The sequence below is a fragment of the Zonotrichia albicollis genome, chromosome 11, assembly GCF_047830755.1.
Source record: "Zonotrichia albicollis isolate bZonAlb1 chromosome 11, bZonAlb1.hap1, whole genome shotgun sequence".
NCBI lineage: Eukaryota > Metazoa > Chordata > Aves > Passeriformes > Passerellidae > Zonotrichia > Zonotrichia albicollis.
Window position 1 is genome coordinate 5,947,710 of NC_133829.1, and position 23,932 is coordinate 5,971,641.

The 23,932-nt window shown below is 41.1% G+C and overlaps 1 protein-coding gene across 4 annotated transcripts in view; it reads right to left on the reverse strand.

The window, feature by feature from the left end:
* CHD2 (chromodomain helicase DNA binding protein 2) overlaps positions 1–23,932 on the reverse strand; it is an 84,360-nt gene that overhangs the window by 53,710 nt on the left and 6,718 nt on the right. For 2 of the 4 annotated variants that reach the window (XM_074549207.1, XM_074549205.1), the window contains exons 1-5: positions 16,198–16,655; positions 13,535–13,607; positions 12,739–12,825; positions 8,588–8,648; positions 108–3,270 (exon numbers count right to left, since the gene is read on the reverse strand). The gene's annotated coding sequence lies outside the window, so the exon portion shown is untranslated. Of the gene's footprint in view, positions 1–103; positions 3,271–8,587; positions 8,649–12,738; positions 12,826–13,534; positions 13,608–16,197; positions 16,656–23,932 lie in introns of those variants that run through there. The other 2 variants (XM_074549206.1, XM_014264581.3) reach the window with 2 other exon arrangements.

Genomic DNA, 23,932 nt, shown 5'->3' on the forward strand with positions numbered 1-23,932 from the left:
ATCTCTGTATCTTATTGCGTCATCCCAATACAGCACAAATCGGTCGAAAATCAAAGTATTCAAAACGGCAGAAATCTAAAAATTATTATTATTAATTGCTCACCTACCTGATCCATGCACCGCCGCCAGGACCAAGTCGATATTAGTTTCGGGTAGTGGAAAAACATCGGATCCAAAATATTTGTAATTATACCGATAAAATACAAATTTCAGAAAATGAAAAAAAAATATATATTCTAATCCCAAAAATATGCTGCCGATAAAGCAAAAGAAGCGGTAATTAGTACAAAAATGTCCGGGGGAAAAAGCTCATTAGGAGAGCGCACAAAAATGGAGGTACGCCATGGCTTCTAAGCTGGAAAAACAACGACCTGGGCTCTCTCCACGGCTTCTTCTTTCCAGCAAGGCACGAAAAGGGAGCCCTCAAAAGCTGCTTTTCTGCCCGAAAAAGGTCCGCTCGGCCCCCGATTAGTGCCTAGGAGAGGCAAGGGGCTGTGGGGGCCCCCTGAGGCTGCCTGAAAGTTAGGGAAAGTTGCGTAAAGTGTTGGGGAAGGCACGGAGCTGAGCGCGCTCTCTCTAAGGCACAGCCGCCATCTAGAGCTCCTTCCCAGCTCTGAGCTCTGCCTTTGATTGACACTCTCTACATTTACCCCACAACTCAGGTGATGTACCATAGACCCACCCCTTCATTTCTACCAAAAAAAGAGAGAGCCTCCACCTAAAGGGTGCCTGCTACCCCACAGCCCTGGCTCCTTCCAACTACCCCAGCTCAAGGGGCACCTTAACCCCATGTGGCTCAGGCACCCTTTGGAAGCCAGAAAGAAATGGAATTTGTGCCTTTTGTTTTAAAGATTTGTTAAATATTTCAGTGCCTGGGCTAAAATTACTTCCTCCCTGGACAGGAAGTGGTGCTGTTACAAGCCATTTTGAAGGCATGGAAGTGGAGCTCACAGCCATGCAGGCAGCAGCAGCCCACCCTGGGGTCACCCCACCCAAGGGGCAGCTTCCCCCCAGTTTGGAGGCAGAACCCCCAGACAAGAGCTCTTCCCTCTGCCCCCCAGTGCTGCACTGGCAGGGGGGGACAGCAGCATCAGCCACTCCCAAGCCAAGCCCACAGAGCTGAGATTGCCCTGCAGCTCCACAGCGCCTCCCTAGTGGTTCCCCCAACAACTCAAATGCAGCAGCCACAGCACTGCCACCAGCTACACCAAGGCACTGCGCCCAAGGCAGTCCAACACCACCAAACTGCTCGTTTCTAATGCACTTTCTTAACCCATTCATGCTCATTAACAGATTTTAACAGAACAAATTAATTTTAAAGCTGCACAATAGCCAAGCTGCACAACTGCAAATCAATCAATGGACATCTCCAACACGACATCCTGGAATTGAGAGGATCTATCACCAAGGAATGGAGGTGATCCAAGTACCCCCTGACCACCTGATTCTGACTACCAGTTGTCTTCCACGACCAAAACCAACCCCTCAAAGCACAAGAACATCTTGCATATTCATAAGCATCACAACAAGACAAGAGCCACCAGCCACTGGGGGACCACTGGAGGACAAAGGGGCAATGGGCTAGTTTGGGGTTCTGTGGGAACATCCATGGCTCAGCACCCCAACAGCCCAAAACCATTGGCTTCGGCCAGTAGAACCAACACATCCCCTTTAATTCCTCCAGGGCCCTGCCATTTATCTCCTACAACCATCCATCCTCTTTCCACAAGGGGCTTCATTAGGAACTCCCCAATGCCACAAGCCATTGAAAAAAATTCCACTTTACCAATTATTCACAGAAGACTCCTTGCATCTCAAGTGCAAGAATTAAAAAACCACAATGCAAGACCATTCCAAACGTTTTCTGGTAAGACTAAAGAAATCCACTCATTTGAATGAGAACCATTCATGGTGGTCCCAGAATCCAACTCCACCATAAAAACACATGGCAAAACCAAACTGGGGCAAGCGTGCACCACCAAAATGGCTGGATGGAACAGGTATGAGCAACTCATCATGGCAAAAATGGGCATTTCCAAAAAAGTCTGAGCAAGGCAAATGGTTAACACAGACAATGAACAGGACTTTGTTTGGGTTTTCAAATACAATTTCAAGATTCTCTCAGCACCAGGTTCACCATCTTGACCCTCCAGCACAAAACAAAGACAACTTTGAGTTTCAGGTGAAACATACAGAAAAGAAATGCCTACAGTTAAATTATCAGATCCACCCAGACACCTGTAAGGAAATAATGACTTTGAATATTAGAACCATTTTAGAATTAATTTGCAAAGGTTAATATGTCATCTGTAGCCATATCAAAAATAACTAATTGTCTCTCACCAACATGGCAGAGTATTGTGACACTAAGGCTACATGCAAGAGCAGTGAAGCACATTGGACACTTGCACAGAACAATTTTAAGACCAAAGAGACTGCTCAGGAAGTCTGTAGTCCAGGAAATCTGTTGAAAAGTTTCTGTACCCACACACAACCCAAGAACATACCTAAAAAAGTTACACAAAACATTCAAGTACTCTTTTTATTGTCTTATTTTCTCAGCCTTCAATTGGTATCAATTCCATCTTAAAATAACTCCACAAAGTTCAGCAGCAGTGCCCTGACAATAGGCCAAGTACTGAAAACCCCTCATATTAAGCACCTGAATGAACAAGCCAGCGAATAAAAATTCATTGGAAGTCATGGCAAAGTGAACATAATTTGCAAATGAAAACCACATTTGATACCAAGTATAGCACAAAATTTTACCTTGCCTCCAGTACTTAGCTAAAGTATTTCTCAGTTTAATAGCAACCAAAAATGTAACCCACTTCAGTATCAACTCAGTAAAAAATATTCAGCCAGAAAGGACAAACACAAAGTGTGAAATAAACCAAAACCTTTTATTTAAAGTCACTTTATAAATTACATTTTCTCAAAAGCAGTAGCAACAGATCTTTTACCAAATTAATTTGCCTGTCATGCAAAAACAACCCAAAAGGAAAATTTTGCCACCCAGTTCTCAAACAGATCCCATCACTGGATATCACTGATTAATTCAAATGCAAAGTCCATTTTGATAGGATGATCACAACCCAGATCTTCTCTGGTTTAATAACATGAGAGTCCACGTTTTAACATCCTTTTCTTGGACAGACATCCCAGCACTCATGCATTAGTCCATTTCCTCAACCTCTCATTCCCCAGTGGAACTGCCATCTTGGTGTCTCATTCGCAGACTCCTTTTGACACTCTTCATCTGAATGGATTCTTTATGAAAAATTAGAAGAAAAATGCTGTTGGAATACACATCATTGCTTTAAACTAAGACATTCAACTACTGTACCTTGAAGATAATTTAAACATGTAAGTGATGCTTCATTCCATGTTACACAGTCCACAATATCTATTTTCATCAGAAACAATATCAAATAATCAATTCAAGAATTAAAAAAAAAGAAAATTTAACCAAAACTATAAAAAAAGTGGGAGAAAATATTAGAAGTCCAAGAACCCTTTCAGGATCCATGAATTCCATTTGAAATTTTTAAACCACTAGAGAAATCCGTGGTGGGAAATCAAAGAAATTTGCTCTTGCAACCATTTTCATGGCACTGGCCCATCCCCTGGAACTGACATTGCTTAGCAGAACACCAAGGTTCTTGTAACAAACCAAAATTTTTAACAAAGTACTATTCAAGCTCCTTTCTTCAAAGACAAAGATCCATCAAAACCAATGAAAACTGGTTTCTTATAGACAGATGGTGACTGGACACAAGACATTCCACCATCTTAACCCAGTTTTCCAGCTCATGAAAAATGTACAGTGCAACAGCACACACACAAGCAAATGGAATGGCTGGTTTAGTTACTGGTGGGAAAGGACACACCAGAAATCAGACAAAAATGGTCACAAGTCACCCTAGCTACCTTCAGCAAGGCTCCAGAGCCATATTCCAACTGCACTCATCATGGAACTGCAACCAAGCCACAGGTGAGTGACAAACCAAACTGAACAAACAGCATCCACATGGATAAATACAAACCCAATGTTCCCATCTTCCTATCTTCTTCCAAGAAATGTAAGCTCAATTTGCTTCAAGTAAAACCTTACTCCTCCTCACATGCAAAACTTGGGTACAGAAGTTACTAAGTGTTAAGAACATCATTTTGAAACCAATACTGACTGTAGGCTGACATGCAAAAAGGGTTTTGAAATGCCTTCATGATTTTGAGTGTCTGCACTCCAACATCAATTTCTGGTTTTGCATATGTAGAGGTTTAACCTCATTTTAGTCTGAAAACCAACTTCACCACCACTCTGCTCCCTGCTAATCCTGGGCAGATTCTGCCAAGGGATGCAGGAATTACCCACAGCCCAGCAAAAACCAGTGGGGCCATCTAGTGGTCTCTGCCTCAGCATCCCAGCTTGCCCAGTCTCACCTCAAAACAACCACTTACAGCAAAGCAAAGAGCACTGGAAGCAGGGCAAGAAGCCCCAGTGTGACTTTCACAAGGGCCCATGTTTTATGCTCCTCTATGGACTTCCTTGTTTTAAACACAACGGGAAAGTCCTGCACATAGAAGTGCAATATGGCATCTGGTAATTTCACTTTGCATTGTAAAACATGCATAGCTGCAGGAGTGTTCAAGCCCAGGACACTCCGGCTTTCAGAAACAGAACTTCCAAGTTTAAAGAAATGCTGTTTCAAACATTCAACTCATCCTCAGTTAAGACAATGTATTAAGTAAAGGTGTTTTTCCTTCACACTAAGCTGGTTTTGGGGTTGCTTTAGGTTTGGTTTGGGGTTTTTTTCCCAGTTCTCACCAAATTAATTTCAAATCTATTTAGGCATTTGAAGATGAATTAAAATTTTGAATGTTTTTTCACGGTAATTCCTTGACCGAAGTATCAAAACATGAAAAAAAACCCCACAAAGTTGTCCATTATTGACACAATCAAACACTCTGAAGTACTAACATACATACATACAGTGGAAATCCCAAAAATAAGATCATTAAAATTATTTTTAGTTATTTTCAATAAGCTTAAAATATAGAAATGCAATTACTGACATCAGCTTTCCCCACCTCTAAAAAAGGTAATTTAGTTATGTATTAGTCACCCTTTAAAAGGCTCTTTCAGCTGGGTTAGCCCTGGTGCCTCAGACACTCACAGGATCTGCCAAAAGCAATCTCAGGGCAAATTTCCCTGCTCGGTTCACCTACGTTGGCTTGGACCAAGAACTCCACAAGTCACCTCATGACCTTCATCTTAAATGCTTTTCTAAACCTTGTAAAATAATTAGCAGTAAACAGAACTGATGAGGTATTATAATTAAGAACACCTTCATGTTCTCCAAGCTATTATACATCAAAAAGATGCCCCAGGAATGGCCAAAATATTAACAGCAGCCTCTACACTTGTGAAATTTACATTTGCTTTAGAAGATTTCAGTGTTTGTTTACTTATGAATTAAGGCATATTTTACTAAGCAATGTCAATAATGTTATAAAAATACACTCCTCCATGAAGACATATGCAGTGATCCTACACTTGAGGTAGATACTGAAAAACCCATTTTTTTCTCTAGATGACATGAATCTACCATTCCTTCTGTAAAATGAATGAGGCATCTGCCCGTTACTCAAGGTTCTGTTATCTACTAGTTACTGGTTTGGTTTCCACCACTGATATTTTGGCCATGATAAATCAGGGACCTGGGTAGTCCTGTCACCCTGACAAAGTTTCCTTCAAACCACTGGTAACATGTTGGCACTTCATGCCATCCATTCCAAACCTGCCTAAAGGCTCAAGGCAACAATTACAAAACATCTGAGTTTACAAAGTTTTTCTCTTCAGTTTTTTTTTGCCATTATTTGTTGCTGTATTAAAAGATCACAACAGTAAGAGACATTGCTTATGGCCAAACCCAGGCTTCAGCCATTTCAGGTCCACTGTGACCCTGCATTCCTTAAAGGGTGAGCCTGAAGCCCAGCAGGTACAATTGCCATGCATTAGGAGACCAATACATTTACAAACTATTCCAGAATGAAACCTGAGGTTTAGACTCTTAACCAAGGTGACCTACTTGGGAAAGGGAATTCACTCCAACAGAGGGAGCAGAACGGACAAAATGAGGTTCTGAGCAAACCAAACCTCAAGTTCTGCGCTTCAAAGTTCATTAAAGCAAGGTTTTACTCTCAACAACACCCCTGGTAACTTTTACACTGAAGGAGTGCTCTCTATTGGCAGCTAAGTCCATTATTTTATTCTGTACCATCTTTAGCAAGGACTAAGTGCTCTGGACAGCCCTAAATCTGCTTTTACCACCATCAGATGTTCCTTAAGCAGAGCAGTAAAAGCCCAACTCATGTAGGTTTGGGTATTTTTAGGTAAGAAAGGGTATTTGCCAGGTTTGTCAGATTTCAAGGTCAATTCCAGATAACATGTGGCTTTATTCACAAATGCACTCCTTTGTGGGTATTGCTTTAAATAATAAATTTTATTGCATGAAGCAAAGTATGCCAACTTTAATAAAGCCCCTGCTGTTTTCAAGTATTTCCTCTCTTCTCTTAAAAAAGAGAGTTAAAAATAAAAATCAGTGCTTCAACTAAACACCATGTTAACCACAGAATGCAACGTCAGACCTTTCACATTGCAATACTTTCAACAACTGCTTTTTGAAACAACTTATTTGTATACAACTATTTCAACAAAGTCATAAGGGTTTCACATTCACCTCTTCCTTTTAGGTAAGGATTGTAAACCAGAAAAGGATGGAATAATTACTCAGTGTGTAACTGAAAAGCCAAGTTCTACTCAAAGAGCCAGATCTGACAATAGCTAATTTACAGCCCAATGAAAAAACAAAAATGCACACAGGAAGATGTAGCAATCACACAAAGATTAATATTAAAATGGAACATGAGTCACATGTTTAGAGATTCTAGCAGGTGACTGGGGCTAGGAAGGCATCAGTGGATAGCATAGGAAGAGTTTTGAGGAATAGCTAGAGAAGAAACATATGAAGAAATATACTGCTCAACACACACCTGCAGTGGGAAAAACAGCTTAAGATTTCTGAAAGAACAAAGTAATAAAACATACAGACAATAGTAGTAGAAGAAATTAAATACTTATCAAAAATGAGTTTGTGTACACACATTAAAAATTAATTCTTTAAATCCATATCTTTCGCTACATCTCTTTCTACTTCTTTTGCTTCAGGACCGAAAACTCAAATGATAAAATTGGTCCAAAATAAAATGGGCCCAGAAGCAGCAGGAGGCCAGACTGACAGCTTGGCAAGGCTTGCAGCATCTCCCACAAACTGCTTTTCCTTTTCAGAAGGGCTCCATGTTAGGCTGCACACCATGGAGTGGAAGAGCAGCACAGGACTCTAGAGCACAAAGCCAGCTTCTCTCCCAGCACCTGAGGCAGTGCAGAAGGCAGGGGCTGCTGGAGGGCTCTGCTAACAAACACAGCCATGGCACAGCTAAAATTCACTGTTATCCAGCCACTAAATTAGTGGATTTGCATCTTGGAACATTTTCCCATGCTACCTGAAGCCCAAGGAAGGCCTTGCTCAATCAGGTAGCGAGTCAGACTAAAAGAAATTGTCTCTTAAAGAAAAGCATATATTCCAGAGCACAGTGCTACAGGAATAGAGCTTCACATAAAAAAGTTAACCCATGTACACAAAATGCAATGGATGACCTAATTAAATATGCAGAATCAAGGAGTCTGAATTTGAAGCAGTGAGAAAGACAAAAAGACTGGGTCTTTCCACAAGCAACTCTTTAAAGAGTCACAAAATGTGCCAGAGACAACAAAAGGTCAAGACCAAATCCCTTTAAGGAAATGGAAAAAAATTCTGTCCCTATATTCATCCAGTATAGAACTGAATTAATTTATCTACTCAAGCCTGCCAACTTTATGTTTTGACTATATGAGGAATGATTTCAAGTCTATCAGCTAGCAGTTTAATTTTTAAAAAATACAGGAAACTGTACTGGCATTTATCATTTTGTGCAAAGCCAAAGTTTTATGAATGAAGAACAGAAACAGAACAATTGTAGAACAGGAGACAGTTACTGCCTGCTCAAAGGCTCCCACTGATCCTGACAGAAGCATAAGGACAACACAAGATGCTTGTACAGCAAGTTCTTCCTGCTATACTTTCCACACCATTTGTTATCCAAATTGTGTGTAGTACCTCTCTAGAGACAGACATCTGCATACCAAAAACCCTTCTGAACGAGCACAACTATGATAGAAAAGTTCTCAGTGCAATCTGGAGTCAAATCATGGACGCCCCCAGACCTACAATCAGCTCTGAAAGCTGTTCTGCAGGCAGCCAGGGAGAGAGCACTATCCAAGCACTGCTCACTTCCCCAGGGCCAGCAGCAATGACCCAGACTCCTTTTCAGCTTTTCTGAAACAACATGCACACATGGCCACACACTAATGACCTTCAGAATGTATTCAGCCAAAGCCTTCAGCCACTTAAACATTACAGCCATGTGTGCTTGCTGGGCCGTTATTAAAGCTAAAAAGTAAATGTTATTAGGAATAACAACTTACCAGTGCTTCAACCAAGAGCAGCTATTTTGCTTACAGTGAGTAAATCAGTTCCTCAACACGTCTGTAGGGAAAATGGGATATTAAAACACTTGAATTAAAATAAATTTAAAAATAAAAGATCTAGACCTTGAGGTCTACAAGACCAAGCACTAGCTTTTATTACAAAAGCCCTCATAAAAAAAAACAAACAAACCCCCCCCCCACAAATACAAAAACCCCAACCATTCCCAGCTCACAGCATGTGCTACTAGAGCTATTTTTATTAAAAAATTAAAGTATCACTTAAGGAACCTGTTATTAAAGAACCTGGAAACAACCCAAGAAATTCAGACCCAATCCACAAATTCATCGAGAAGAAACAACAAAAAATATATTCTTTGAAGTTTTTCAAAAAGATCAACCAGGCATCAAGTAGAAATATGCTTAAGCAAACTAACTTGCCCTTCACAATAGAAAATAAAATGCTCTTTTTATTGAGAGGAGGTATCTGCTGGATGGAGGGCAATTATGTAACATTTATGTAGAACAAACTATCTACGCTATCTCAAAGATACTCATGTATGGGCAAGGTTCAAATGTGGAAATCTGACCCTGAAAATGCCTACTGGCAATCTGTATCAATAAATTCCTAATCATAGTTACCTTAAGCAAAGGTAGAAAGAACCTAAAACACTAAAACAACTCATGAACCCCCTTTTCAGGGTGAATTTCAACTACATGAAACAAAGCATTCAAGTTTACCCTCCTGACACATACAAGCAAACCACGTCCCTTGTCATCTTTCAGAATCTACTTATATTGAAATACAGCCTCAAATACATAAAAGTTAATGAACCTATCCAGTGACAGCGTACTGTGCAATCCTCTAAATTCTTCTCTTCCACTTGACAGCTACTCAGAGGTAGAGAAAGAAATATGGCATGAGGAGGATAGCAATTTCTTTGTTGACGTAATTTACTTGAAACTCTTATTATGAAAAAGACTTTAAAAAGGGAAATGACAAAAAAATAGCAGTAGGCTGGCATAAAGATGTAGAATATCCTAATGCATGTGAAAGAGGTTTAAAATGTATTAATGGTATTTTTAAATGTATGTATTTGAATGTGCACAAGCAGCTGCTACTAAATGGAAGCACAGAACTTCTGAGAAGTGCCCGTCCACCATTTTAGAAGGAACACAACATGGCTGCTGGGCCCTGATCAGCCATGAGGCACCCATCAGTCATCCAAGGCATGGAAATTGAACCAGGGAAACAAGTGTTACTTGGGCCCTTTGAATCATTTCACTCAAAAAAGGCCACTTAGAAACTACAATCTATAGCAGGGCAGGTAAAATTAATGACTGGAGGACTTTGAGTTTACAGCTCTCAGCCATTTTTAATAATTCTTGGCACAGCCACACATCCATCACTGCTTCCAAGTCGGTTTTTGTTTTCTTTAGTTCTAGAGCAGGCACACAGCTATGGTAGTTTGACAGAAACTTTACTGAGGGTAATATTTAACATGGCTGCCACCACAAAGCACCTTCCTCTAATGACAGTGTTATGAAGACTCCACCGGAGTTTTGTTCTTCTGACCTCAGTTCACTTGTGCAAACGGAATCTTTGGTGTGTCAGAGTGGTATCGTGAGTAGTAGTGACACTTCTCTTCTTGGAAGTGAGTGGATACACCAAACAATGAGTTTTGTAAAAGCAGCATGAGGATATTGATAATATATTAAATTTCATTCACATTAGTTATTTTTTCATGACTGTAGAATACTCCCCCGGTATTCTGAGTCTTTAATTTTTACATCCAAAACACATTCACTCTTGAACTACAGAATACATCACCAAAGCTACAGGTTTATGTCACAAGCCAGAAACCAGAGCTTGGGAATACAAGTCATGGCCAAAAGAGAACAAGTTTTCATGTTAACAGCTGTATTTCATGTATCTAACGTCAAAATTTTTAATCAGACTACCTACTATAATTGTTGAAGTCTGGATGATTAAAAAAATCCATCCCCTATTTAAAAATAAACGTGAATTTACTTCCTCTAGGTTATCTATCTAACAGCTGTGGCTTATTTTTGTATTAAATTACAGACACTCCAAGTACAGTACAGCCTATAACACAAAACATGCCCAGCATCATAGGTGCATGGCTCCTTCCCCCAAAGACTGACACTAACCATCACACAGTGCATCTCCTTTTTCAGCAAGGTGGGGTCAGACACCCAAAAGCTATGAGCTGGTATCACATTTTCTAATTTCTCTTGTATTATTTAATTAACAAAGTATTTTGGCAAAGATGATGCGTATCGCCACCTCAATGTTCTTCCACGTACGCTGTCAATGCTACCAGAATCTATGCTATGAGAATATTGAACAGGGGTTTGTGTCCCCACAGAGGAACAGCTTCCACCACCGAGGAGGTTTGGGCTCAAGCTGAGAGATTCTCCTTGAGCCCCGCCAACCCTCACGAGCACAGTGCAGCGTAGCCATGAACCTGGAACTTCTCTCAAGTTCCACTAGTGTGCATCTAACGCACTGAGGTCTACTTTCCTAGAGGGGAAGGCACTGTGAGCTGAAAATAAGTTGTCCTTGCAAGAAAAGGCAGCTCTGAAGACCTCACAAAAGTTAAAGCTGTTTTTACTGTAATGTCTATTCAGCATTAGGACAATACTGGAAAGATGCAAGACTGTTAAGACCAAAGTGCTGAATTCCATCGTTATCATAAAACACCCAGGTCAGGCAAGATCTGCTCTTGAGCACTGTGATTTTCTAATTTTGACTTTGCTACTCTTTTTTTGTTAAGAGCAGACCAGTTAGAAATTGCAGATTCAGACATTTCAGAATTTAATACCAAGAATATAAGTCAAGTGTGACAGGTTCAATCCCATCAGTGTTATCAGACTTTTGTGTGACCCAGGCTGGGCTTGCCTTTATCATAACAGAATGTGCAGTATCTGTGATTTTTGACCCTCTAAACTGAAAACTTACGTGGGATTTTAGATATGCCCGGTTGTTCTTAAGGTATGAGATAATTTCTAACACAAACTTCTAGTTCTCACACTTGCCATCACACAGTCACACGATGAAGCTGCAGGAACATTCTGACATATCACCTTGCTCGTTAGCTGTGTTTGCTGCAGGACATCCATGATGGTGGCACATGTCCAATATCTATAAATATAATTTGAACTCTACCTTGAGCATCAGCAGTGACTCACTGCAGATAAAGGTTTATTACAACCTGAAGAGACATTTTTGTAAAGCTTATGGAAAATTGTGTACAATCTCTTTTCTGTGAAGAGACTGAAGGCTTCAGCCAAGCCAAAAAGAAAACCAGCTGCACTCAGGTGGGGGCTCACAATTGTATTATTTGGTTATCATGATGCATTATGTAACCTGAAAAAGCAAATCATGAAAAGTATTTTTGGGAATCCTGATACATGTGTCCTTGTGAAGACGCCTTACGCTCTGAGGTCCTGAGTATGCACAGAAGTACACGAGCACGAGAAGCTGTGAAAAGGAACCAGTTAAGACAGGCAAACAGGATCCCCCACTTTTACTTACAGAGTGCTAAAAGCCTAACTCAAAGGTTACTCTGATCCTAAATGCAGAATCTGAAGTGTAAAAACAAAAGATAAACATTAAAAAGATGCTTTGTTTACACTGCAAGGAGAGCAAGATAGCTCGTAACAACTGGGTACCACTTTAGGGTTTTAGAAAAAAATTTACACCAAAACCAGAATTTTAAAGTTTATTGTATAAGCAATTTCTTGAAAAGGAAAAGCTCATGAACGACCCTTGCTAATAAACCAATACCTTGAACTAAAGAAAAACATTCCTGAAGTTTGATTAGACAATATCCTTAGGAGATGACAATCCTCTGGCTTCACCACATGTCAACATGGTCATAGCAGATTGTTAAAAAGTTGTACTTGTGAGTGAACATAAAATCTTCAATGATGCAGGAGACATGAACATTGCTGTAGTACGTACATACTAACAATTTCCATATGCACCAAGCTCAAAAGAAAATAAATTCAACAAGCTAAAACACTTAAACTTAAATTTTTAATGTTTATTTTGAAAAAACTGTTTCCGGGATGATTAAAAAACAAAAAACATAAACTAAACAAAACCCCACAGCAGTGTAACATACCTGGCATGCACAGTACAGAATTTTGCTCAAGGTCTTTTGCCCAACCAGTCATCTGAATCTTTGGAAGAACCATATCCAGTAACAGCCCTTAAAGATAAAAAACAACAAAACCAGGTTTGTCTGAAACAAGGTACACACAAGCTCTTCAAGTCTTAACATTTTTGACTGACAAACTTTCTGAAAACACGTAAAGGAAATGTCTTTGAATAAAGCAAAGTTTTACCAACAGTACAAAAGCCATATCCTATCGTTGTTAAGCATTAGTCCCCAAAAACACAAAACAGGCCCCCAAAAATCTCCTTTTCTATAAATTCCTGAAGTCTTGGGTTACTACCTTCAAATACAAATTCTACAATTTCCCCAAACATTAATGCTACAAACTCATTAAGTAAAAAACGAAAATAATTTCCAAGTTTAATGCGGGTTTTCACTGGTGAAACAGGACCTACAGAACTTCAGTTTATATGCAAATGCTGTTCTTTTCCACCAAATACAATAAATGTATATAGCACCCATATATGATAAAAATAAACAGTCCACTTATTAAATAGCCTTACTAAACTGAAATTGATACCCAAGCAGCACATAAGTGACATTATATGAAGACAATCTACCTGTAACTGCAAAGAAAAGCTTTTTACAAGTCAAGACAATTTATAAAATGTGTCCCCTCCATATAAAAATGATATTTCTTTCTTCTTCTTCACATCTGCACAGTAGCAAAAAGGCAATTTCCAGTTTCAAAAAAATAAAACAAGGAAATGAATACATTAACACAAGGTATAAGCATTCTTACCTAAGGAAAATAAGGCATGAACGAATCCTCTGGAAGCTAGTCAGGAAATAAGGCTCTGTTCACGAAATCCTACCTGAAAAACAAAGTATGGAAATTTTCAGTATTTTGCTTTAGAAAAGCAGCATTAGTCATATGTCTGAAATCTATCAATCTTTAGATAATTATTAAGTTGAGAAAAACTTATCACAGTAACTGTCTTTTGAGCTGAACTGTGAAAAATTAAAGTATGAGGGGCTGTACATTGTTGGTTTAAGAAAAACCCACTGGAGGTGAGTGACTGACACACAACATGCATGATCTGGGTTTTTCATGAAGAACTGCAGTCAGCTCTTCTGTCTCCCATTACTTTAATTTTGAAAGACTTAAAGCTAAAATTCCAATTTAAGGTTTTTTTTTTACTCAGTAATTTATCACACAATATCCCTCAGCCCTTTTACTTTTTTTTCCACATTAAAATCTTTAGCAGTACACTATACAAAATTAAATAAAACCTTTGCTGATAGCAAGGTTATTTTAAAATGGCTTCTGTCATCAGCTTCTCTGAATTTTAAGTCCTAAGTTATTTCATCTCCCCAAAAAAACATCTTTTTTGCCCTTTAGAAAACAGTTTTAAAGCCTTCAGCTTCTTTAACCTTTAATCAGGTCTCAAACTACATTCTTTTAACACAAGGAACACCATATTTGCACAACCTCTAGCCAACTTTTCTTGCCTTTTGTGAAAAGCCAGAACATTTTATTTTGCAGCAATTCTATCTATCACCAGCATTACTTCATACTCTAGAAGTGTAGAATCATTCTGTAAATATACAATTCTAAAAACCATTCTTATGCTGGATTAAAAGATGTATAAATTCAAACACCTACACCTTAAACATAAAAAACCCGCCGCATTAGTATTAAATAAAACACATTATGAATTGCAAGTAATTTATTTTCTGGACAATCACCTGCTAATTTATTTATATTTTATTAAAATAAACCAGTCAAAACTGTTCAAAAATTATCCTGTAATATACTTAAGACAAATCCAGCAGACACCCACCTAAAGCTAGAACTTTCTTTAGGGCAAAGTGTGTATGCCAGAACCTGTTCTACGCTGCAGAACTGTTGCTGGGGTTATAAAACCACCATAATCCAAATCTAAAATAAAGCCACCGAACACTTGGCATAAAGGTGACACAAGTCCAGTGGTTGCTAAAACTTCAATTTCCAAAAAAAGGGCTAACTTCAATTGTTGCAATGACAGATTCTTATTTGCAGAGGAAGTACCGAAAAATGTACATTTACCTCCAACTGCAGTATTTAAAATCTGCACAAGTTTTATAACCTTGCACAAGCGTACACCATTAAAAGCCAACAAATATGGCTATACACAACCTCCAATTAAAACGAAAGTTTTTAGTATTTACCTTTTGCTCTTCTACAGAGACTTTTTATATATTTAAAATTACAATTTTACCCTTAAATTGGTAATTGCTGAACGCAAGCCAACCCAAAACAAATGTCAGCCATTACATTTAAACTTGCATTTTAGAAAGTCTTGCAATTGGTCTTGTATAACTTCTAAATTATCAGAACACCGAGAGGACGATTAAAATGTTTTGTAAAGAGAAGTAACTGTGAGATCTCTGAAAACCCTACAAACTGAATAATAAAAACAAACGTTATACCCAATTAAATGCTTTTTAAAAGCTTTCCATGTCAGACACAAACTCATCAGTTTCCTTATCGTGTAATTCGTATTTAAGTAACTCTTTTCTTTTAGTAGTGTCGCCTAAATCACAACTGTAGTATTTTGCCAACTTTAAACGGTAGACTTGGCATGACCGAGCTTTGTTTTTCTCAAGCTTTTAAGTTTCTACACTGCCGTTTTAATTGCAAAATCAAATTTGCACGTAATTCCTAGGAGTTTTCTTTTAAACTTCTGCACCTGAATTGCTGTTTCTCCAGTGAAATCAATTTCTCTCTATTGTTTCATAAAGTACCGATCGGTCTCATCTGCAGCCCGTTTCTCTTACTGGTTTACAAAGAGTTAAAAGCCAACACCCCACAGAAAAATCACTCCAAGTTTTATTTTTAAGAGAAAAGGACATGGCGTCTTTGTTCTTAGAAACTACGAAAACATATTCCCATCCGACCAGCGACGGGCAAGAAACGCTCTTTACACAGACACGGAGCTAAACATTTCAGTGATGCTGTCGTAGAGCCTTCACCTCTCCCCCCTCCCCGCACTGCTGCATTGGAGTTCCAGGCTGGTTTGCAGATACCCCCTCGCACGCTGCGCTGGGGGGAACCGGTCTGCCTTGGCTCCCTGTGCTCGGTGCTGCACAAGGGGGCCAAAACCCGCCGGGGCTGTCCCCGGGGCTGCATCGGGGACAGGGCGTGCGGAGCCTCCCGGGTGCTGCAGGAGAGCGAAGGCAGCGCCCGCAGCCGCCGAGGGTCACCGGGGCTCCCCGTGTCCCGCCGCTGCCCCTCAGCCCAGCCGGGTGTCGGGCACGGACGGGGGTCCCCGAGGGTACCCGCAGGTCCCCTCAGCGAGCGGCGGGGGGGGAAGGAGGGGGCAGGGGGAGCCAGCGCCCCCTCCCCCTCCCGGCTCCAAGGACATTTTGTTTTTCCTCCCAAGGACAAAGGACAATGAGGAGCCCGGAGACTCCGGCACTTACCCGGCGAAGAGCAGCCCGCTGACAGGCACCCGGGGCCCCGAGGACGGGGCGCTGCTCCCGGCTCTCCCTGCCCGCGGCCAAGGGCGGCCCCGCGCCCGCCCGGCGAGGGAGCGGCGCGGGCAGCGCTCGGCAGCCCGGCGCCATTGCTGCCCGACCGTCGGCAGCCCCGCTCGGCAGCCCGGCTCGCCGCCCTGCGAAGCCCCGGAGCCCACAGAGTGCCGGGCCCGATTTGGCGCCCGGGAGCGGCACCGAGAGCGCCCGCCGGGCGTCTCCGGCGCGAGCGGCGGGGACAGCGCCGGGAGACGGGCGGGAGCTGCGGCTGCTCCCCGGCCATCTTGTGCTGTGTGTGTGAGGGAGCCTCCGCCGTCTCCTCTCAACTCCTTGCTCCCCTCCCCCCGCACAACATGGCCGCCCGGTCGCTCCTCACTGCGGCGGGGAAGGGGCGGCACCAAGCGCGCGCCCCGCCCCTCCCCGCCCTCGGTTGCGCGCGCGCCGCGCGCCGCTCCCCATTGGCCTCCCCCCGCCCGGGCCCCGCGCGCTCCGGCGCCGCGGCCTCCCATTGGCCCGCGCTCCCCGCCTCGGCCGCCCCCCATTGGCTCCCGCCGCCTCCTCGCGCGCCGGCCGCAGCAGCCGCCCCTCAGGGGGAGGCGGGAGCGGGAGCAGGAGCGGCCGCCGCCCCCTCCCAGCCCCACCTGGCCGGGCCGTCCCACCTGAACTGGCCAGCACAGCCCTGACCCCGGCGGGCCCGAGCGCTGCCAGACCCCACTGCAGACACTGCTCATGCTGCCACTGCCGGCCTGCACTGACACACAGCGGGGTGCAGCCCCCTGAGCTGGCTGCTGGCGCCTGCAGCTCACGGCCCCGTTTGCCGCCATTCCACAAACACCACCTCTGCTATCTGCCCTTGACATGAGCCAGGGACAGCTCACCCGGCAGGGTCCCCACGGAGATGGGGGGCCTCGAACCCCTCTATTCCGATGGGATACACCCCGATGTTGTGCACCCTCAGCTCCAGAGCCCGGCTGGGGCACAGAGCCAGCACAACCCAGTCACCTGCCCGTCTGCCACATCAATCCCCCGTAACTGCTGCTCAGAAACAGATGCACAAATAAAACTAACTATCCTGCTTTTTTCAGCCAACACCATCGAAACTCATAGTGTGCCAGCCTCACCAGGACACTGTCTCCTGTTTTGACTAGAGCCATGGAAACCACTACTGATGTCAACACGATGGAAAGGCATCCCTCACATTCCTGGTCACTGCCATGAATCCTGTACCAGCCCCAGTTATGGTGCCCTCTGCAAGAAGTACACACAGCAAACATGACAGAACTGATATTTATATCAGTTTTACTAATAGAAAGTTTCACTTCGGCAGTCACTTTGAATAATATGCACACCTTTCACCTTCTTTCATTCATCCAGGTGACTCCATTAAAAGCAGAAAGAAATTGTCTACGTTTTCTTTTTTCATATGAATGAACCTGGGTAATTATGACAGGATTAAATTAACAATACTTCAAATGATTATGGAAGGCCTCAGGATCCAGTCTGGCACTAGAGATCACACAGTTGGACTTGGCAGCTCTCTCCAGAGCTGAGTCCTGGAAAAACCACGAGGAAGTGACCAGCTGAAAAGAATGAATCCCTATGATTTTGAGCCAAGAGTTGTATTTCCTTTCAAAATACAGAGCAAAGATGACCTCGTGTACAGGACAGCTGGGGATATCTACTACTTGTAGACAGTGGTGTTACCATCTTCAGAGAAGGGATGGTGATGTCCCACATAAAGGTGCCCCACAGCATGGGAACCTCCAGTCAAGGAATCAGTGGTGGTACAAAAGAGATGATGCAGCTTCTCACTGAAAAGGGGCAAAATGCCAATTTTTTAAAAAGCTTTTTTGAATGCCTTTTTTTAATTGAAGTTCTAGTCTACAGAGACTATGGATAGCAGAAAGCCTGTTCTGCTATCCATACTTCTTTCCCATTTAGATTCCTGCAAAGGCCAATCCTCTTGCTCTCAGTGGAGCTGCTCAGCTATAACTATATCTAAAGGTGCCTGCATGGACAGAACTCAGAGGTTTTCCTCCTTGGAAAACCACCAGCAGTGAAAAAAGAGGGAAGGATGAAGCAGGATCCAGATGAAAGCAAGGTGTAGCAACAGCACTTCTCCTTATGTCAGCATTTTCAGACAATCCTGCATGGTAAAACTTCACAACAAAGACCAAGATTAGAAATTCCATGTAAAATTTCCAGCCTTTCTCTTGTTTATTCTCAAAACACAAGAATGTTTCTAGCAGAATATGTGCATGATCACTTGCAATAACCAGATGAAAGGGAGAAAAGAGCTCAGAGATTCTAGACATAATAGTGCCTTGTAAGAGTAGTGTGATTCCAGCCAGGAGAGTTGAGATTGTGCCTGAACAAGACCTAACCTGTGTGCTCAGACTGTTATCTGATTTTCTCTAGCTGTACCAGACTGTCTAGTCTAATAGACTGTTCCTCTTAAAAATACCCAACATAACAACCCTATGCAAATTTATAAATAAATGTTTCTGGAAGTCTGTTACTACTGCTGCTATGTGTAACCAAAAAATTACTCAAAGTCTAATATCTTCATTAAATATGTGCAGCACTGCTCTTTTGCTTCCTGAGCACCAAGACCTGAAGCAGCTCTGAAAATCCTTCCATGTATCCATGACCTCCTCCATTCCTTGCCCTGAGCAGTTGCATGGAGGTGAACACAAGCACAGTCACTCTGCAGAGCCATGGTGTTGCTGTTCCTTACCAGGAACAGACTGTTTGCATTCTTCTTCCTAATGAAACAGTGGAACAAAATTCTCATTCCTACTGCCTCTGCAGTTACCCCATTTTTCCCTCCTAAATTCAGCATTTCTACACTGTCATTTCCTCTATCAAGTTCATTCCTTCTTTTTCAGATAACACATCTTCTTCCTTTGTGTATCATTAGACCAAACACTTCAGCCATATTTTATGAACAACATGACTGAAAATAATGACACAAGTTAATGTTTCCATTACTAATTTGGGAACTATTTTCTGAGATTGTGTCTGTGGCTGGAATTCCAGATGGAGGCACAGAACCTGACTTTCTGGTACTCTGTTTTCTTCTAGAACCTTCCTTCTTTCCTTCCCCCAGCCCCATGTTATTATCCCTTAGGGACAACATAGAAAGGCACACTGTGATCCCACAGGGCAGTGTCCCTGTCCCAACCTGCCCTCTGTACAAGAGGACACCAAAAGGTTGGTGAAGCAGTTTATTCTTTGTTATACAGCATGGCCCACAGATCTTTGGAGAAACAAATATAATGGAAAGACAAATATTGGACAAAATGGTTGGAAAAGCAAATATTGGACAAAATGGTTAAGTATTATAACTGCCTTTTGAAGTAGAAAACAGGAGTCTGAACAAGACTGAAGAAAAGTCACCAAACTTTTCTTCAACCAAACCTCTCACTTTTCAGAAGAAATCAATGCCAATTTCCTAGGCCCTAGGCCAAACAGAATAGTTTAGATTACTTGCACAGAGAATATGCAAACAGGATATGGAATGCCCTTTGAGCACAGCGAGCTGTTTGTGGGAGGCATTTAACTTCCTGTGAACTGGGTGTTTATTGAAGTTATCACTTTGTCCTGAATCAGGCAGGGGCTCTATTTTCAGATTTTGTACATAACCTGTAACATGTTGGCCAAACAATCTGCTTTTGTTTTTCCTCCCCCATTCTGTTTCCTTCCTCAGTAATTGACTATTAAAATCACAGTAACTGCTCAAGTAGGTACAAATTCACCTTCTAAGCATGGAACCACATTCCCTGTGTGACTGGTGAAGATAATTCTGGTGTATTGATCCCAGCTAAAGCTTTTTGCTAATGTCACAAGCAATAAACCCTGCAGCAGCAAGGATAAAACTCAGTTGTAGCAATGATCATACTCATGCTGCTCATTCTGCTCCAAGTCTGGAACTGGAGCTGAAATCCAGACTTTTGCTCCAGCCGGTAATGAATAATTGCAAACACATCGACACACATAAAGAGAACTTTTACATATGCCCTTTTTGTTCCTGGGCTTTAACACCGAAAACTGAGATTATGTTAATATGGGGGGTTTGCTGGCACTTCTGTGGGGCTCATGTTCAGAACGATGAACCTTGTGAGCAGCAAAAAAAAGATTTATTACTATGAATAATTAGAAACAAATTCTTATCAGTGTTATAAACATATGGTAAAGAAAAAAATCTTTCAATCTAAGCCAAACCCCAGTGTTTTTTCAATTTATTCAGAATGAAGCCATTTTAACCAAGATTCAGCTCTGTCTATTCCTGCTTTCAAAGAAAAGTAAGTTATTAATAAAATGTAGAAAGATGAAATGGGAGTCAGAAATGGATTCAACATATTTTTTGGGACTTAATGGTCTCTCTGAAGTAAATTTTTATCTTGTTGGTCACAATGTATCAAAGAGTCAGTACCGTTACTGTTCACATGATCTTGTGTCCTGAGATCAAAGTTTAGATTTAAGAGCTCCTTAACAACCGACACACCTCGCTGTTTCACTTTTGCATGATTTCCTGTGTACAATAATGCAAATTGCAGACCAGCAACTATTGTCTAGTGAGAGGATTAATTATTATGCTTTATATTAACTCCACTAGGGAGTATAAATACATTTTTCTTGGGAAATCAAATCCACTTTTCTTAGGGAGGTTTGAGACTTTTAGTTCTTCGTTTTTATTACAGATCATCTTCAAAACTAACCCTTGTTGCCATCTTAACTGGAGGCAGGAAATAGAGACCATCTCAGTCAAGGTATTTATGCTGTATTTGGTCATTGACTAACACACAGCTATTGCCTTAAATGGCAGCCTTAGAGGTATAAGAAAGCCAGAAAGAAGCAGTAGTCCTTATTCTGGTGAAATCTTAGGAGAGTTTAAAACTCTAGACTGTTTCAAACTTAAATAATGTGGGGGATAGGATAATAATATGTTTAATTGCTTCTTAAAGTAAACCACTGGAGCTTGGAACAACAAATCTGTTTTCTTTCCCCCCCTTTTTAGCCCCTACTTCTTGTATGGAATGTTCTGTTTCTTCAAGGTCACTTTTTAGGTAACACACTATTCTGCTTGGCTTGGAAAACTTTTATAAGAGGACTGGGACACACTGACCATTTTACTTGTCTCCACTTAGACACTGGCATTTATAAAACTGTTAACAGGGTATTACATGTCTCCTTACATGAAAAAATTATTGCTTACTGCTGACATCACCTGTGAAAGCAAATAAGAAATTAAAGTGCACCTTTCCCAGGGACTGTAATGCCAGAGACAGAGCACACCAAGGCAGGTGCTGTGACCTGGCTTACACACTTGAACTGATCAAGTTCCCTGCCTGCAAACTTGCAGGACTGGAACCACACAAGGATTAGACGTGGTGATAGGGTTTAAAATCACTTTAAATGATAGAAGCTGCAAGCAGTGTTCTTTATCTCACCATTCTGGCTGGAAACAGTCTGCAGAGTCACGGGAGTGTTTTGTAGTCATTGTTTTATCAAGAGTTTGTTTAAAAAAAAAAAAAAACAAAAAACATCAGCACAATTAAGGGAGCCTAATCCCATTTTACATTTCAAAATATATACTGTTCTCTCATTTTCCAATATGTTATGGAATTGTTACATAATGAGTCAGAACATTTTATAACTTTTAAGCCAAATCTTCAGAATATCTGACTTTAAATGTAGCTGCAAAATTTGTAGAAGATCTAGACAATGAAATTAATTTTTTTGTAAGTTCAGATATTTTGAAATTCTAGTATGATTACTTCCCTATGCACATTTAAAGCTCATTTTCCAAAGGCATTTACCTGACCATCCTTGAAACTTATTTCCTGCAAAAGCCAGTAAAGCTTGATTGCTTAAGTGTTTAAGGAATACAATCAGAAAGGGAAAAACAGGATTAGCACAAATATGTGTTTACACGACAAAATCAAGGACAAAATAAAATTACAACTATGAATGTAAAAATTTTTTATTTTTACACTCTCTCCATTTGAGTTCTAGTGGAGACTTTGGAAAGTTCTGATGATGATTGTAACAACAACAGTATTTTCTTGGTACACCTCCTTGGAGTTTTGGAGGCAAAGGGTTTCATACTGGCCTTGCAAACATGAGGAATTTCACTCAGACTGAACAAGATAAATTACAGCTACTCTAGAATGAAAAGAAAAACAGCCCAGGTCTCCAAAACCACGAGTATAGAACTGGGATTTTTATTTCAAGCAAGTTCCAAGCCTGTTTCTATAATGATCTTCATTCTTGTCTCCCCTGTGCAGCTGGCACCATAGGGCATTTATTGATTGGTATATAAAAGTTGACAAAATGATGCATTATTCAGTAAATTGCCACATGTAGGGAAAAGAAATGGTACCTTTTTTTCTGTAATCTTACAAGCATATACTTTTTTTATTTCATAGACAGTGTGACAAAGCACTGAATCACCCTGTTGTAGTGCACCATATATATAAGAGCACTTATGTAGTAGCTCAAAACAAACTTCTTCGTATTTGTCAATACTTGCTAGATGTGGAGTCCAATTTTTGCTGTAGTGAGGCACCAACACACTTGGATTAGAATGTCACCTGAACAGAAACAGCTCATGTCAGGCTGATGTTTCCTATGAGCTTTTAAATTTTCTTTTAAAGTCAATTCATTAAAAACTGGCCCCTGCCAGAACTTCACCCAACTCAGAAAGCTCATCAGCCCAGGGACTAGAGCAGCTCTGGGCATGTCAGGCACATAAACTCCAGAATTACCAGCTTTTACTGCAGACAAGAGATTTTCACCCTGAAACAAATACTCCTCTTCTCTCTGACCAACCAGTAAGGGTGACAATCTTGTCTCAGCTTAAAACCATTCACAGTGCACGTTTTTTTTTAATAGTCGAAATTTTATATTAGGTGGTGAGCTGTGACAAAACATAAGCAGCCCTAGAAAACACTGCTGGTACAATCCTGTACAAAATTAGGTCAATGGCTTTTTGTGCAATTAAAGCAGCAGAGCAAACACAAGACATCTTGGCTGAGACATGCACAGTGCTTGATCGCCACCTGAAAAATCTGACTGTCACCTTCATTGCCATTTCACCCAGAGGAAGATCCCAACAAGGTTCTATGTGCCCAAAACAAGATTTATTTTCTTCAAGATTTAATCATGCATCTAACCAGAATCTATCACTTCTCTCTACAAATGTGTCTTAAGTGTAGAAACATTTACTTTAATGACAAAAGCTGAGAATTTGATCTCTTCTTGTCACTCTAAACACATGGGACATAAGTTATGTGCCTGTGCCTTTAATTCAGGGCTGAGTAATTACATTTAGCCTGTGGAATCACTCCAGTTTTTTCTTGGTGTCTAAACTGAATGTTGTCCTAAGGATTTGGAAGCACATGAAGTGAATTAGGGATGAACATGTACGGCAGTACTTGGAAAATGCAACTGAACTAATCCAGTCTGTAGAAGGGAAAGAAAACCTGAAACAGAGGTCTAAATTTCAAGAGTAAGAGCAAGCACGTTGTAGCTCTGCACATACAGATATAATTGCAACACCATTATTTTAATTTTTCCCAACACTTCTTTTTCATTCATGTTTTTATTAATAATGGCAAAACAAAGAATATAAATTGTGCTAGGTACTTCACCTCTTATTCCTCTCCTTCAGTATGCCTTT